Genomic DNA, 14,489 nt, shown 5'->3' on the forward strand with positions numbered 1-14,489 from the left:
CGACTTTAAGTGAAACGATGTTAAGTGAATCCAATTTCCGCATAAGAATTAATGTAAATGGGGGGGTTAGGTCCCAGGGAAATTTTTTCACCAGACAAAACACTATTATATATACACAGAGTATAAGTTTTAAACAAACAATTTAATACTGGTACACAGTGATGATGATTGTGAAATTTGGTTGAGGTGGTGAAGTCAGAGGGTGGGATATTTCCCAAGGAATGCCTTGCTGCTAAATGATGAACTAGCAATTGGCTGAGCCCTCAAGGGTTAACTCATTGTTGTTAATGTAGCCTCACACTCTACAAGGCAGCAGGAATGGAGGGAGGGGAGACAGCATGGAAGACAGAGACAGAGACATACACCCTGTGTGTGAGACAGATGCGCATTGCTCCTTTAGAGTGGTAGCCGTGTTAGTCTGTATCAGCAAAGAGAACGAGGAGTACTTGTGGCACCTTAGAGATTAACAAATTTATTTTGGTGTAAGCTTTTAGCCCACAAAAGCTTATGCCCAAATAAATTTGTTAGTCTCTAATGTGCCACAAGTACTCCTCATTCTTATTGCTCCTTTAAGTATGCTGACCCCACTCTAAGTACACTGCCTTTTTAAGTAGATCAGCAAGTTGAGACAGAAGCTGCTGCCAGGAACCTCCTTCATCCTGAACCCTGTCGTGTGTCCCCCCTGCTCTTTGGAAGATAGGGTAAGCAGGGTGCAGGAGCAGGGGGGAGGGGGACACCCTGACATTAGCCCCCTTCTCTCCTCCCACTCCCCTGCAGAGCAAGCAGGAGGCTCCGGAGAGCAGCTCCAAGGCAGAGGGCAGGAGCAACACATGGCAGTGGGGGGAGGGACAGCTGAACTGCCGGCAATTGATAGCCTGCTGGATGGCTGCCACACAGGGAATTTAGAGGAACGGGGAGCTGATAGGGGTTCCAAGCCCCCACCAGCCAGCTGCAACAGGCTACTCTTCCTGCAAGCAGTGGACAAAGCAGGTGGCTGCCAAACGACATTATAAGGGAGCATTGCACAACTTTAAACGAGCACGTTCTCTAATTGATCAGCAACATAACAATGAAACAACGTTAACCGGGACGACTTTAAGTGAGGAGTTACTGTACCTGTATTCTAATCTTAGTTCTGCCACTGGTTTACTGTGTGACCTTGAACAGATCATTTTACCACATTACATATGCCTCCATTTACCCATCTATAACATGACGATAATATTTAGAGTCTGTGTAAACAGATTTTTTGATAAAAGTTCGCATTTATAAAAGCCTATTTTATAGCTTTAATGAGATTAAAGATGGTACATGATAGCTCAGCTGAACAGGTTTACCATCCTGAACAGGTTTACCATTTCAATTCTGTTGAGAAAAGACTTGGATACTGACTGAAACCTCTCAAGTCTGAGAGGGAGGGGAAGTGGAATTATTTTAGACTGTAAATTCTTCAGGCTAGAGACTATCTACTGCTGTGATTGTGCAGTACCTACCACAAAGGGGTCCTGATCTTGTTCAGGTCCTCTGGGCACTATTATAACATAAAATAGCAATAATGTATGTTTAAAAAGCACCATGTAAATGCACATTATAGACATGATTTAGAAATATTGTCATTTCTAAAATTTCCACTACTTCCAAGTAGTGGACTGGGAAGAAGTTATCCTGAGAATAGACACCTTCCTGGTATTTGGTTCTTGTCTAAACCAAAAAGAGAAAGTGAAGAAAAAGATCTTTACCAGAGTTTTCAGATGTCCAAAAAGGCTGAGATTAATTTCAAGAGTGGGGTGAGACTCAAGGTTTGGATTAGGGTGACCAGATAGCAAATGTGAAAAATCAGGACACGGGGTGGAGAATACCTATATAAGAAAAAGCCCTGAATATCAGGACTGTCCCTATAAAATTGAGACATCTGGTCACCCTAGTTTGTATGAAGATTTGAGGTTTGGGTGTCTGTGCAAAGAGGTGCTTACTTTACAGCTGACCCAATTCATCTAATTTATGATTCTGGTTAGAAAATGACTAAAAATTGCACCTTGCTATTTGCACATAACTGCCTCCTCTGTGTCTTCAGAGATATCGCTGTTTACCTTTCTGTCCAAATCAAGCTTCTGATAATGAATGCTGTCAGTACTGCAGAGCCAACATAATAGAGGAAGAGCAAAATGTCCAATCTGTAAACAGCATCAACAAAATTATCAGCTAAATTCAGATTCCAGAATGTTTATGTTGGTGATGATATAGAAGGTGGAATCCACACAGCTTGAATTTCAGATAAATCATTGAGTGTGCATGCAGTGCTGGCTTTAGAAAAATTTTGCTTTAAATTTATTAACGGAGCAAAGCTCATCTGGAGTCACTGATGGAGAATAAACATGGAACCCCATGATGCTGTACAGAGTAACTTGTCTGACCATAACCACACTTGATACTTGAGTATAACTGTTGTTATTTTTTATTGGTATTATATACAGTTGCTTCTTTTCTCCAAAGGCAATATGAATTTCTCTCACTCTGTAGAGGGATGTGTAAACTAAAATGAAAAGCAGAAATACAGCAGTATTTGGAACTATGATTTTTATCAAATTTCAAACATATTAGAGACCTAAATCTCAAGTTCATCTTTTCCTCCCCCACCTCAACAGGCCCCTTTTCCCCACAACTTCCAAATGAACATCCCCACACAATACTCCTCATTGTCTCCACATGGGATAGTTGTACCACTTTAACCATACTGATAACTATAATTTTGCTACCTAGGCAGTGTTGATTCACAAGATGCAGTGACTGGCAATGACATTACTAAGAGCACTGGTGAGGCCAGCAGTGCCTTCAGCAAACTTTAGCCCCAGTGTGGCAGCAGTAGTGTAAAAGTAAGGGTGGCAATGGGACACTAAGTCTGCTGTGAAAAGTGATGATTGACAACTATCACTTTTCACATTGCCACTCTTCTATGCTGCTGGCCCAGCAGAGAGAATGAATCAGGATTTGTTACATAGGGGTGGGATCTGAGTTACTACAGATAATTTTTTCCTGAGTGTCTGGCTGGTGAGTCTTGCCCACATGCTCAGGGTTTAACTGATCGCCATATTTGGGGTTGGGAAGGAATTTTCCTCCGGGGCAGAGGCTCTGCGGGGGGCGGGGTTCACCTTCCTCTGCAGCGTGGGGCACAGGTCACTTTCTGGAGGATTCTATGCACCTTGAAGTCTTTAAACTGCGATTTGAGGACTTCAGTAGCTCAGACATAGGTTAGGGGGTTGATACAGGAGTGGCTGGGTGAGATTCTGGGGCCTGCATCTTGCAGGAGGTCAGACTAGACGATCATAATGGTCCCTTCTGATCTTAAAGTCTATGATTCTATGATTCTTAAGTTTTCTTAATGGTAATGGAACAAGCTGAGGGAGCATTTCTGAGATAACCAGGCCTTTAGCTGTACCAAATAAAAAACTCACCATGTCTTGTCTATCCCTAACTTCCGAGTCAGGAATAGAGCATTATCTGTTTATAAAAGTCATTTGCACTGCCACCCAGCTCTGAAGGGAGAGCAGAGAGCAGTTGCTGCTGTCTTGATGCTGTCTGCCACCCAGCTTTGAAAACAACGTGCGTTATATAGCTCATCACAAGCCATACTTTTAGCTTTCTGGTAAAGCTTTTATTTTGGTCTCTGTTTGCCTCCATGTATGCCATCTTATCACTAATCAAGACGCTGGCTTGCCATTATTTTTTTTTCTTATTATGCTTCCTTTCCCCCAATTCTCTAACTTGAGGATTCCACCACCAAATCTCCCTTCCTATGCTTTTCAGCACTGTGGTTTCATTACTCCTAGAACGTCATGTGCCATTTCCAGCCAAATTAACTTTAGTTTGTGCCAGCTGTTCTCCACACATCCCTGTCTGTTGTCAGAAAATCTATGTTACTCCTTGCTGGAAAATGTTTTTCATTCCCATCTTTAAAGTTTCCACCCCTTAGGCCTCTTTAGTGCTCATGGGTTCTGATGATTCAAGGTTTCTGCATTCTGAAATCCATAAGAAGTCTGTACTGCACCATATACCATGAGGAAACATATAATAAGACTAACAAACTACCTGCTAGCTTAAGCTTACCAGAGGTCTCACATCTTTCCTAGAGAAATCCTGGTAGGTTCCAAAGCTTCCAACCCTTTGAGTACAGTTTGCGCCCTTGGTTAAAAGTTCATATCAGTTTGCTTGATCAAAATGAGAGCTCCTTGACTCAGTTTAAACTCAGCTTTTATGTGCAATAGCCTTTCTTTGTCTCTTGAACCCAGTCAGAACCTGCATTTGCAATTCCCTCCCCGCCCTCTCCCCATGGGGATGGTACTTCTCTGGAGTCATTTACCTGTCCCAGCATCTGAGGTAAATACACACACACGCTCACGTTAGTTCCTGGACAAAGCTTTGGACCCCTCCCCAACAAGCCAGCACACGATTCCTCCCTCACAGAGATACAGATAACATTTATAAAGTGGATACAGTAGTCTCAGGATACACCTGTGTTCATCATACCTGTCACACAAACCACAATAATAAAGAACAGTGTTAGAACCCAGAGGCTACTACTTATGCACTAGCAGTTACATTTGTAGTGCAGACAGGCCCTAGAGGATGAAACCCAGGAATAAGTGGGAGGCACAAAGAAAGGGAAAAATCTGTACACATATATGATAGAGGGCAGCATTAGTTCAGCCTGCTACTACTTTTGCTCATTTCAGAAACAGCTGCATATTTGTACTTTATCATCTCAGGACCCATTATTGGGACCTCTACAATCAGCTTAATGGGACAAGTCTCTCTAGGCCAAGGTAGCAAAATTGGTTTACTGCATTGTAAAGTGTGTTTGTAGCTTGGCAACAGCATATTTATTTTCAGTTTTATCCAATACAGACAGCAAGTGTGCTGTTTACTCAAGCTGTCTCTTCCTTTTTAAAGTGCTAAAACTGACTAAGATGATTGAGCTTTCCACCTCCCCTCTGCCCCAGAGAGCTGGACTAGGCTATCCATTCAACTAAAACTACCATACAACACCCTTGTCTAGGGTTAAAAAATGTCTGATTCCCCGTTTAAAGAAACTGTCAGTGTAAAGAGAATCAAAATTAATTGCTGTTTTAGAAGGAGCACTCTGGAGTATGGGGGGTGGAAATCACAAATTCTGCCCCTTTGGACTCTGAAAAGGAGAGAGAGACAGTAAATACATGGAATATAATAAGGGGTGCAATGTAAATCACAGCTTAGTTTGTCATGAAGAGGCAATGCTGGCAAATTAGCATAAAGCAGCAGACTTTTCAAAACACAGCAATAGACACAGATATAGCAATACATATTGTGGTATTGGGAACTGTGCCTTTAAGGTTGGAATCTGAGCAGAGCATTGTGAAGTTCTACACAGCCAGTGGGAACTGGACATAGACTAAACAGTGGCAGAATTAGGCACTTATAACCCAGGCAATCACATGGGGCCCACAACGCAGCAAGGGGACCCCTTGGTATGGTGTCTCTGGTGTCCAAGGGAAAGCCAAAGTGAAACTCAAGCTCCACCCAGTGTGATAATGTAGGGATGCAAACCCTGCCCAGAGTGATGAGCAGCAACATTGATAAGACGCTGGAACTGAACTTTACAAGGGGCCATCACTGGACAAATGCTGCCACTGAGACTAAAGCCGAGCTTTTGCAAGCATCTTAAGCACCAAGTGATCACTGAACACTGTAGGGAGCCAGAATGGCCTCCCTCTGAACCAAAGGGTAAGGAGCCACTCTTTCAGCCTGAGTGGGCGGAGGAGAGGGGAGGAACAGGAAGTACAAAAGGCAGGGCCCTTAGCCCAGTCAGGAAAGCACCAGGTATGGAGACAGACAGACTGCTGGCTGTTCCCTATAGACCCTGCTGCTGAACCAGGAGATGCCCTGGACCAGGGGAAGCCTGACCCAGAGGAAGGACTTGGGCTACCAGGAGGAGCTGGGCAGTGCCCTGAGGCCGAGTGAGCCCAACATGGAGAGTGAGCTGGCGCTACCAGTAGCTGAATATTCTGATGAGTTGGAGGAACTAGAGGGACCCACTTGAGAGACTGGGTAGGAAGTAGCCCAGGGGTGGAACTGGACAGTGTGGTGAGTTAGTGTTTGATCAGCATGTAGCAGATGGATCCCTGCTGACCCAGTGGCAGGACCCTCTCCTCCCACCACTGTCAGAGACTTGGGCTGGAGTGCAGGGGAGTTGGGTGGGACTGTGTTCCCCTGCCACCCTGCCTTGGGGTGGCAGAACCCTGATAAAGAGCTAAGGACTCTTGTTGGCGCTCCCAGCCTGAGAGGTGCACCACAGACTCTTGCTGGTGCTCCCTGGCCTGAGGCTAGCACTGATATATCATCCCAATGATAATGTGTTGTGATAATTGGGGCCTACAAATTTACCCTATTTGCAAGCTCAACTGTAAAAAGTGAGTAAGTTCATAAGATGTCAAAATAACCTGTAACAACAAATGTTGATGGGAAAAGGTGCTAAAGGGAGAGACAGATAGGCCAAGTTAGTCCAAATGAAAAGGCCTACTGATATAACTCAAAGATGCTATTAAGATCATGCTTGGTAAACAAGATTAGTGTGGAACCAGAAATCAGTGAATCAAAATTAGTGTGTCAGAAGCTAGGCCTAACTAGTGGACAAAATAATGAGGGGATGGGCTATTCTGTCCATCATTCCCTTTTGGGGAGCCTGTAGAAGGTGAACCATGACCAAAAGTGCTGCCTAGTGGTTGTGGGGTGGCAGATCATCTCTCCATTGAAGAGACAGTCCTGTTCTTCAGGGCACCTACCTCAAAGGTTTCCAGTCCTCCTCCCCTTTTGCACGGGGACTTTAGGGTCTGGGCTCTTGAACGGTCAAGGTCTTTTCCAGCTGGGTTCTTGCAAAAGGTGAAGGTTTCTGTTATGTCCTCTTGGAGTCAATAGGGGAGCCCAGGCCCAACCTCTCCACTGGGCTCCAGTCTCCACCTTGGGGTGTTAAGCAGATGCCTCCTTCCCTCTCCCCGGGACCAATTCCTATCTCAGTCTCCTTAGCATCACAGAGTAAGTCACAGAGTCTTCAATGAAGTCTCTGACCTTCATTCTCAGTCACGTGCCTCCCCTTTGTAGGTTTACACAAGTCTGTGTTGTCAGGTCTCAGGCAAGGAGTTCCTGGGCAGTTCTTCCTATTCAGAGCAGTGGTCTGCTGCTCCCTTCCACTGCACTGCCTTCCTCTGAGCTGCTTTGCTCCCATTTTCAGCCCCATCTCAGTTTGTGCAGGGCAGCCTGGGCCCAGAGCTGCTCCTTAACCACTTTCTCTCCAGTGTGGGGTTTGTACAGAGTCACAGAGTCAAAGAGACTTTAGGCAAACAATTGGCTCCTGGAGCAAGTTTCACAATCATGGCTGTCACCACTGTGGTTGGTCTCCTTGGAGCCCTGGGCCTTCATCATCCTGATCCTCAGAGATGGCCCTGACCTGAGCAGGCCAGGGAGAGGGAGCCAGATGACATTATCACCTCTACCAGCTCAAGCTGAAGCCCAACCACCACCTGACATGAAATGCGATCAGACCTTAACAACAGCTCCTGCCCATATCAACTAACTTATATTTTCTCCAAAAGAACAGTTATTACTACCTTTGATACAATCTAAGAGACTGGCAAACAAGGGGGTTGGGGGACTCCCTTCTAAAAACGCTCTCCAACTAAAGAGAACAAGGGATGTGGTTAAAACAAAAAGCCTTATTTAATACTTTATTTCAAAAGTTTTAACTTTCTTCTTTTCTGTGTCTTTAATAAAGAGTAGGTCTATCACAGTTAACTTGTGATTAACACAAAAAATTAATCACAAATCAGTTTTACTTGCACTGGTAAACAATAATAGAATACCAATTGAAATGTATTAAATATTTTGGATGTTTTTGTACATTTTCAAATATGTTGATTTCAATCACCACACAGAATACAAAGATATGCTTGGTCAGTAGAAATGCCAGATGTTGAAGCAATAACTGAATAATTATGTTTCAAATTGAACAAAGGATCCCTGTTCCTATTGTGTTTCACCTGTAGGGAAAATGTTTTTCCCACAGATCTAACCCTGAGTTTATGAAAAGATGGCACATGTCAGTATAAAATACATCCTTCCACCTCCCTTCCCAGGGACCAATGCTTGCCTTAAGACATAAAGGAGACAATCTGTATTGTCATACTTTCACTGTTTCTTTGTCTAACAGGTACATTCCTAGGGGTTAAAGCAATCAAAGGAGTTGCTCCATTCCTATGGATCCCAAATCAGAATTTTATATATATATATATAATACTAATAACATTTTATCAAAGTATTAATTGTTAACTTGCTAACTTGAGACCATGGGCGGAGACATTATGTAACCTTTTAACCATTGGCTAATGTGCTATCTTGTCTTGCTGCAAAACCTATCCCGGGGTGTGGAACTGCCTACCTCGTCACTTTCCCCCGCCCATGGAAAATCTATATATTCTATTGTAATCAATTGATTGACAGTGTCTCTGAGCCTAATAAGCAAGGTGACACTCCGCCAGCGCTGTTTGTAATAAACTCCTATGCTTGACCTCTACACGGTACCAATATGAGATTTCTAAAGATAGCTACAGCACTTGACCCAAGGTTTAAGAGTCTGAAATGCCTTCCAAAATCTGAGAGGGACAAGATGTGGCGCATGCTTTCCAAAGTCTTAAAAGAGCAACACTCCCATACAGAAACTACAGAACCCAAACAACCAAAAAAGAAAATCAACCTTCTGCTGGTGGCATCTGACTCAGATGAAAATGAACATTGGTCTGCACTGCTTTGAATTGTTATCAAGCAGAACCCATCATCAGCATGGCCACATGACCTCTGGAATGGTGGTTGAAGCATGAAGGGACATATGAATCTTTAGTGCATCTGGCACATAAATATCTTGCAACACTGGCTACAACAGTGCCATGTGAATGCCTATTCTCACTTTCAGGTGACATTTCAGCAGGCAGCATTATCTCCCACAGATGTAAAGAAACTTGTTTGAGTGAATGGCTGAAAAAGAAGTAGGACTGAGTGGACTTATAGGGGCTAAAGTTTTACATTGTTTTGTTTTTGAGCGCAGTTATTTTTTGGACATAATTCTACATTTGTTAATTCAACTTTCATGGTAAAGACATTGCACTACAGTACTTGTATTGCATGAATACTAATACTGTTTCTTTGTTTTTTACAGTGCAAATATTTGTAGTAAAAATAATTAAGTAAGCACTGTACACTTTAGTCTGTGTTGTAATTGAAATCAATATATTTTGAAAATGTGGAAAACATCCACAAATATTTAAATAAATGGCATTCTATTGTTTAACAGCATGATTAATTGCAATTTTTTAATTGTGCGATTGATCACGATTACATTTTGAATAGTTTAGCAACCCTAATAAAAAGATTTAAAATTCTTAATAGTGATTTTGCCCTGGTACTAAGCAGGCTAAGGTCTCTGGTTACCAAACCCTGGACCTGGTTTAACACTGTTTAATGTTGGACAGTGAATAGGTTATGTTAATACCTTTAACCCTTATCTAAATTAATAGAGGTAAAACCCTAACTCCATACCAGCCAGCAGAGCTAGCAGACCATAAAGGGAAGTGTGCATAGCAGTGGTGATGTTCTCCCTGTGCACCCCTTTGCCCTAGGAGGTGTTGTGCCTTTCCTCACCTCCTTCAATGCGAGACCTAAGCTAATAATAACCAGTGTAATGAACACACTATTAATAATTTTACTACTACATATGTATTGAATCCACATACTTGGCAAAGGCAGTTTAGAAAAAGGATCATGACATAAGATAGAACAAAAAAAAATTCTAATGTACTTGCAACCCAGTGGTGAACATTTGCTGCTCAGCAGAGGATCTGGTCTGATCTGTGGCTGACCCCAAATAGAGAGCCTTGGCTCTTGAGCTGAAGCTGTAGGAGCTCTGGCAATCCCCAGATTGGCAGCCAAGAGGGCATACACAAAACACTATCCGTTCAAGTGTCTTTGTTCTTGTCAGATTTAGTTGTTCTTGCCATAGGTGATGTGCAAAATGCACCTCACAAAAGTAAAATGCTAAGGTGACAAAAAGCTTCACACACACCACCTGCACTGACACTATTTCAATTTGTTTAATGAGACTCAGAAAAGACTGATTAACTTGAAATAAAACCTGTGAACCTTTATATTTCCTGGTGAGAAAGGAAACAGCCTGAAAAACACATCTGTGAGGTTTTGATACTCCTCAGAACAAATTATTCAAACTTCTACCAACGCACGATTTTGAGTCTATTAGGCATGAGCTAAGTAGACAGTTTATGCATTGTCCTGTGGCTACTTAACATAAGCTCTGCGTGACAGGGTGCTGGGCAAAGGATTGCTGATTCAGCCCTCAGTCAGGACACCTCCCAGTTAGGGGAATAAATTCTAGCTGGCTGGAGATAACCTGGCCCTAATTGGGGAAGCAGAGACAGCTGTTGCCTAATTATCCTGGGTGCTATATAAAAGCCTTGGGAAGGAAGCCAAGGGGAGAGCATAAAGAAAGGGGAAAAGCAGGGAGGTAGACACCTGCCCCCCGCCCCTCTCCGCAGATGGTGAAGGACCAACTGTACATGGTGAAACAGTGGTGGGAACAAGCCTGTGCATAAACTGCACCAGCGGTGACTAAGGGTCTCAAAGTGACTTTGTGGACCTAGCAGAAGTGGGAGCAAAGGGAGCCTACCATGCTCTGTTACACTCTGCCTATGCAATACCTCTGGCAGCATCCTTCAGTGAAGGGGGTTACAAGGCATTGTGTTGGAGAACTGAGGGATGTGACTTAAGGGTTCCTAAACCTCAGCTACTCCGTCAGGCTACTCTAACCTGCAACAGAGCCAAAATGGCCCCTGACCACTCCAGCATATGGGAGAGCCTAAAGCCACCTTTCGCTCACACACCACGCTGAGTATAGAACTGAGGGTGGAAGAGCCATTCACTTTTCTGCTTCTTGCAACTGTACACTACATTGAGTGTGAAGCAGGAATTTAGTTCATGGCACATTTCACTACCTATTACAAGGACCACCATAGGAACTGTGACTAACACTGTATTGTGAAAGCATGAAAGCAAGACTATCAGAATGAACTTTTAAATAAGAGATCAATCCAAGCCCAGCTACAGCCAATGGGAGTTCCTTCACTGACCTCACTGGGAGGAGGATTAAGCCCTTTGTTCTCCTCTTTCTATATCCACAGTTGATGCCAAGTCTTATGGGGCAGACATCCCTGCCAAGAACTGGAGGACAGTCACGAGAGGTCTGCCTGTTTTGTTGTGCATAAAATGTTCACAACAACTCTTGCCTTCTCTTTCACACTCTGGTGCTGTCAGAAGCCTTTTGCACTGCATTAGAGGGTGGAAGAGTGCTGATATCATGACTGTTCTCCTGGCCTTTATCCTGCACTACTGAAGTCAAGGGAAACTTGACTCCAGTGGAAGTAGAATCAGGCCCCCGGTCCTGTTGATCAGATAAAGTGATTGAATGTGGAGCAAGAAACTATGGATGCAGAAAGGGGTATGCAGGAACAGCAAGATCAAAATAGCCACTATTTACAAGGTTTTACAAGGGCTTGTCCAGTCTTTTTTGGGGACCTCCACAAGCTCCATTTTATCTTAATGCTCAACAATTACTACTTCCATCCTCCATAGGCCCTGCCTCTAAGCAAATCCTCCCCTCCCTGCAAACAAGGAGGACTAGGCACATGTCCCTCTGAAGTGCATAAACAAAATTACAGCAGAATTACTCAAGATTTAGCGCTAAGACTTTTTTTAAGTAGATGCCTATTGTAAGTTCTCTTCTAAGTCCATAAATAGGTACCTAAATAGGCTTGATTTTCAAAAGTGCTGAGTACCTAAAAGTTCCTATTGGCTTCAGTGAACTGATCATCAGTTTTTCAAGGCAGAACACCATCAAAATATAATTCAAATGGAAAGAATCATGAGGCAGCTCTCCTCTTTAAAATATTCACCACTCTGAGTTGCACAGCAAATGACATGTCCAGCAAAATCTGCTCTTATCTCTGCATTTAGAGATATTATGTTAGAAAAAACACAGATTATAGTGTGTTACAATCATCATTAGCATTCGGGTAGGAAATAGGTTGGGGAAAAAAGAATCACTTGTCATCCAAGTAATTGAATGTGATTAAAAGCAATGGTGTAATTGATAAAATAAGTAATTTCTGTTTTGTAATATATATTCTAGGTCTGGTTACTTTATACAATACATTTTCCTCCACCCCTCTTTTCTAAACATTCAAAATATTTCTTCAGGCAACTACAGTGTCACTGTGGAAAAGTTGGGAGACAAAAACAGTAATCATTGCATTCTGCTTCATTCATTTCAACAGGAAAGTGAGGAATGGTAAAATACATAATGGATGCATTAGAACTAATCTGTGCACACTGTTGTTCACAATCCAACAAAATACCATTAATAATAGCAGGTCTGAACCTATTCAAATAACAGTTATATGATTTAGAAAATTATAAACTGCTGGCTTTAGAATATAAAAGATTTTGGACACCTTCCGTTCCAACTTCTTCCTCAAGAACCAAATACTAATGACTGTATTGATCCCCAATGATCAGTATGCACTGCTGATTGTGAACTCAATTCTTTTGAAGCAATCAGAGGTAATCATGTGCAAGCACAAGCGACATAATCCATCAAATGAAAGAAGGATTTCATTAGGAAGTCCTTTTCAGTTTAGTTCAATTTGTCTATTTTTTAGACTGAAGAAGTCTTGATTACTGTGTCCATTTTTGGGTGTGAGGGATATTACACTGTTATAAAAGGGAGATCATGCTGAATTGTAGCTATTTGATTACCATGCCATAAGACAATGAATAAAACTTAAAATTCCCTCAGACACTGCAAGCATAAATTTCATAAGCGCATCAGTTCCACATACAAGATGCTGCACAACATGTCACTTCAACCCACTGCATTCCTAGAGTCTCCAGTTTTGCTCCTGTAATAGCTGTTTCTTTTTCCACAACTAATTCCTAGGTTTTGTTTTTAAAATCTATAAAATATTTTTACTTGACATGTTTTTGTTTAGCAATATAAGTAATGCACAAAACAGTACTAACCTGTAGTGTAGATGTGGGCACACCTAGCTGGATCTAATCTAAGTGTGACCACAAAGTTTATCCTGTAAAGCATGCCATTGCAGTGTGTAGAATTTTCCAGTGGTCTGTGTTTAAGATTCCTCTTGAATTTCACATTTATGGTGCTATATGCCTATGTGAACAGTAATAACACACTCCAGTTGAATAAGGAGCATCACTAACAGTGTACAGCTAGTTGAATGAAATAACTAATTCATAAATGCGCATAATTTGTTCTGCTTATTTAATCACATTTTCCTCTGAATGAACTTCCTGATCTTAGGTCTTTGCTTAACATGTATCTTCCTTATCTTTAACTTCATAAATTTCTGTCCTTAGTTCATATAGCTTTTATATGACAGTCCACTGGCATGAGCATGTATGTCTTTTAGAATTCAGGACAGACGTTCTACTGGATCAAACTCTATTCCAGCCACCATTAATTCCCATCACATTTTATTGTCAGCAAACTGTTGCACTGTAACTTGAGGGCTTTAGTGTGCACATCAAATCATCCCATTACACGATACAAAGTTTCCAGTTCAGCAGTGATACCTCCATAAATATTTCAAGCAATGATTACAGCAGCTGCTCCCTATGTCTTTTGAGTTTTACAGACAGTTTAGAAAGAAGGCCCCACACAGCCCCAAAGTATTTTATATGTTGGTTATTGTGATTAAAGAAAAAATGCTAATCCCTTTTTCTCAGGTAATACAAATCACCTCAGCCTCAGCCATTTTACTTAATGCAGGCATTACTGTAAATATAAAGGATAGAGAACAGAATACAAAGCTCTATGTTATCAGTCTATTATTTAAATAATATTGTGTGTGCTACATATCCTCAAGTATCACTCTGAGTGAATTGGTCATAAATAATTATTTACAACACAGGATTCAAACTTGACTTACAAAGAGCTTAACGTTATTTTAAATCTAGTATATTTTTGGCATGGCATGCAAATGATACAAATTCTTGGCTTTACAACATTAATACAAGTTTTAAGATGACTGAGGAGCTTCTCAATGGGAGGCTCTCTTTGGAGAGATTTCAGCCTCCAGTTATTTCTAGTATCATTAGAGTGGTGATGTATTTGGTCTGTCATTAATGGAGTATTTTAGTGTATGGAACAAAATCAATGATCACTCTTTTACTTAACACTGTATCAAGGAAGTACTAACCATGTATAATGTGTGAGAAATGACAGAGACACTGCCCCATTTAAAAAAAAATCACATTTAAAAAAGTAGCATCTGAGATTTTAAAAGTGAAAGATTTCTAAATATTGAATTATCTTTTTGACT

General features: G+C 41.7%; 1 long non-coding RNA gene across 7 annotated transcripts in view; it reads right to left on the reverse strand.

Moving 5' to 3' along the window:
* The window catches only part of LOC120408193, a 64,274-nt gene that overhangs the window by 35,023 nt on the left and 14,762 nt on the right, over positions 1-14,489 (reverse strand). For 6 of the 7 annotated variants that reach the window (XR_005600500.1, XR_005600501.1, XR_005600498.1 and 3 more), the window contains exons 3-4: positions 13,168-13,318; positions 4,358-4,524 (exon numbers count right to left, since the gene is read on the reverse strand). This is a non-coding gene — a long non-coding RNA (uncharacterized LOC120408193). Of the gene's footprint in view, positions 1-2,447; positions 2,534-4,357; positions 4,525-13,167; positions 13,319-14,489 lie in introns of those variants that run through there. The other variant, XR_005600499.1, reaches the window with a different exon arrangement.

This window comes from Mauremys reevesii, linkage group 6, assembly GCF_016161935.1.
Source record: "Mauremys reevesii isolate NIE-2019 linkage group 6, ASM1616193v1, whole genome shotgun sequence".
NCBI lineage: Eukaryota > Metazoa > Chordata > Testudines > Geoemydidae > Mauremys > Mauremys reevesii.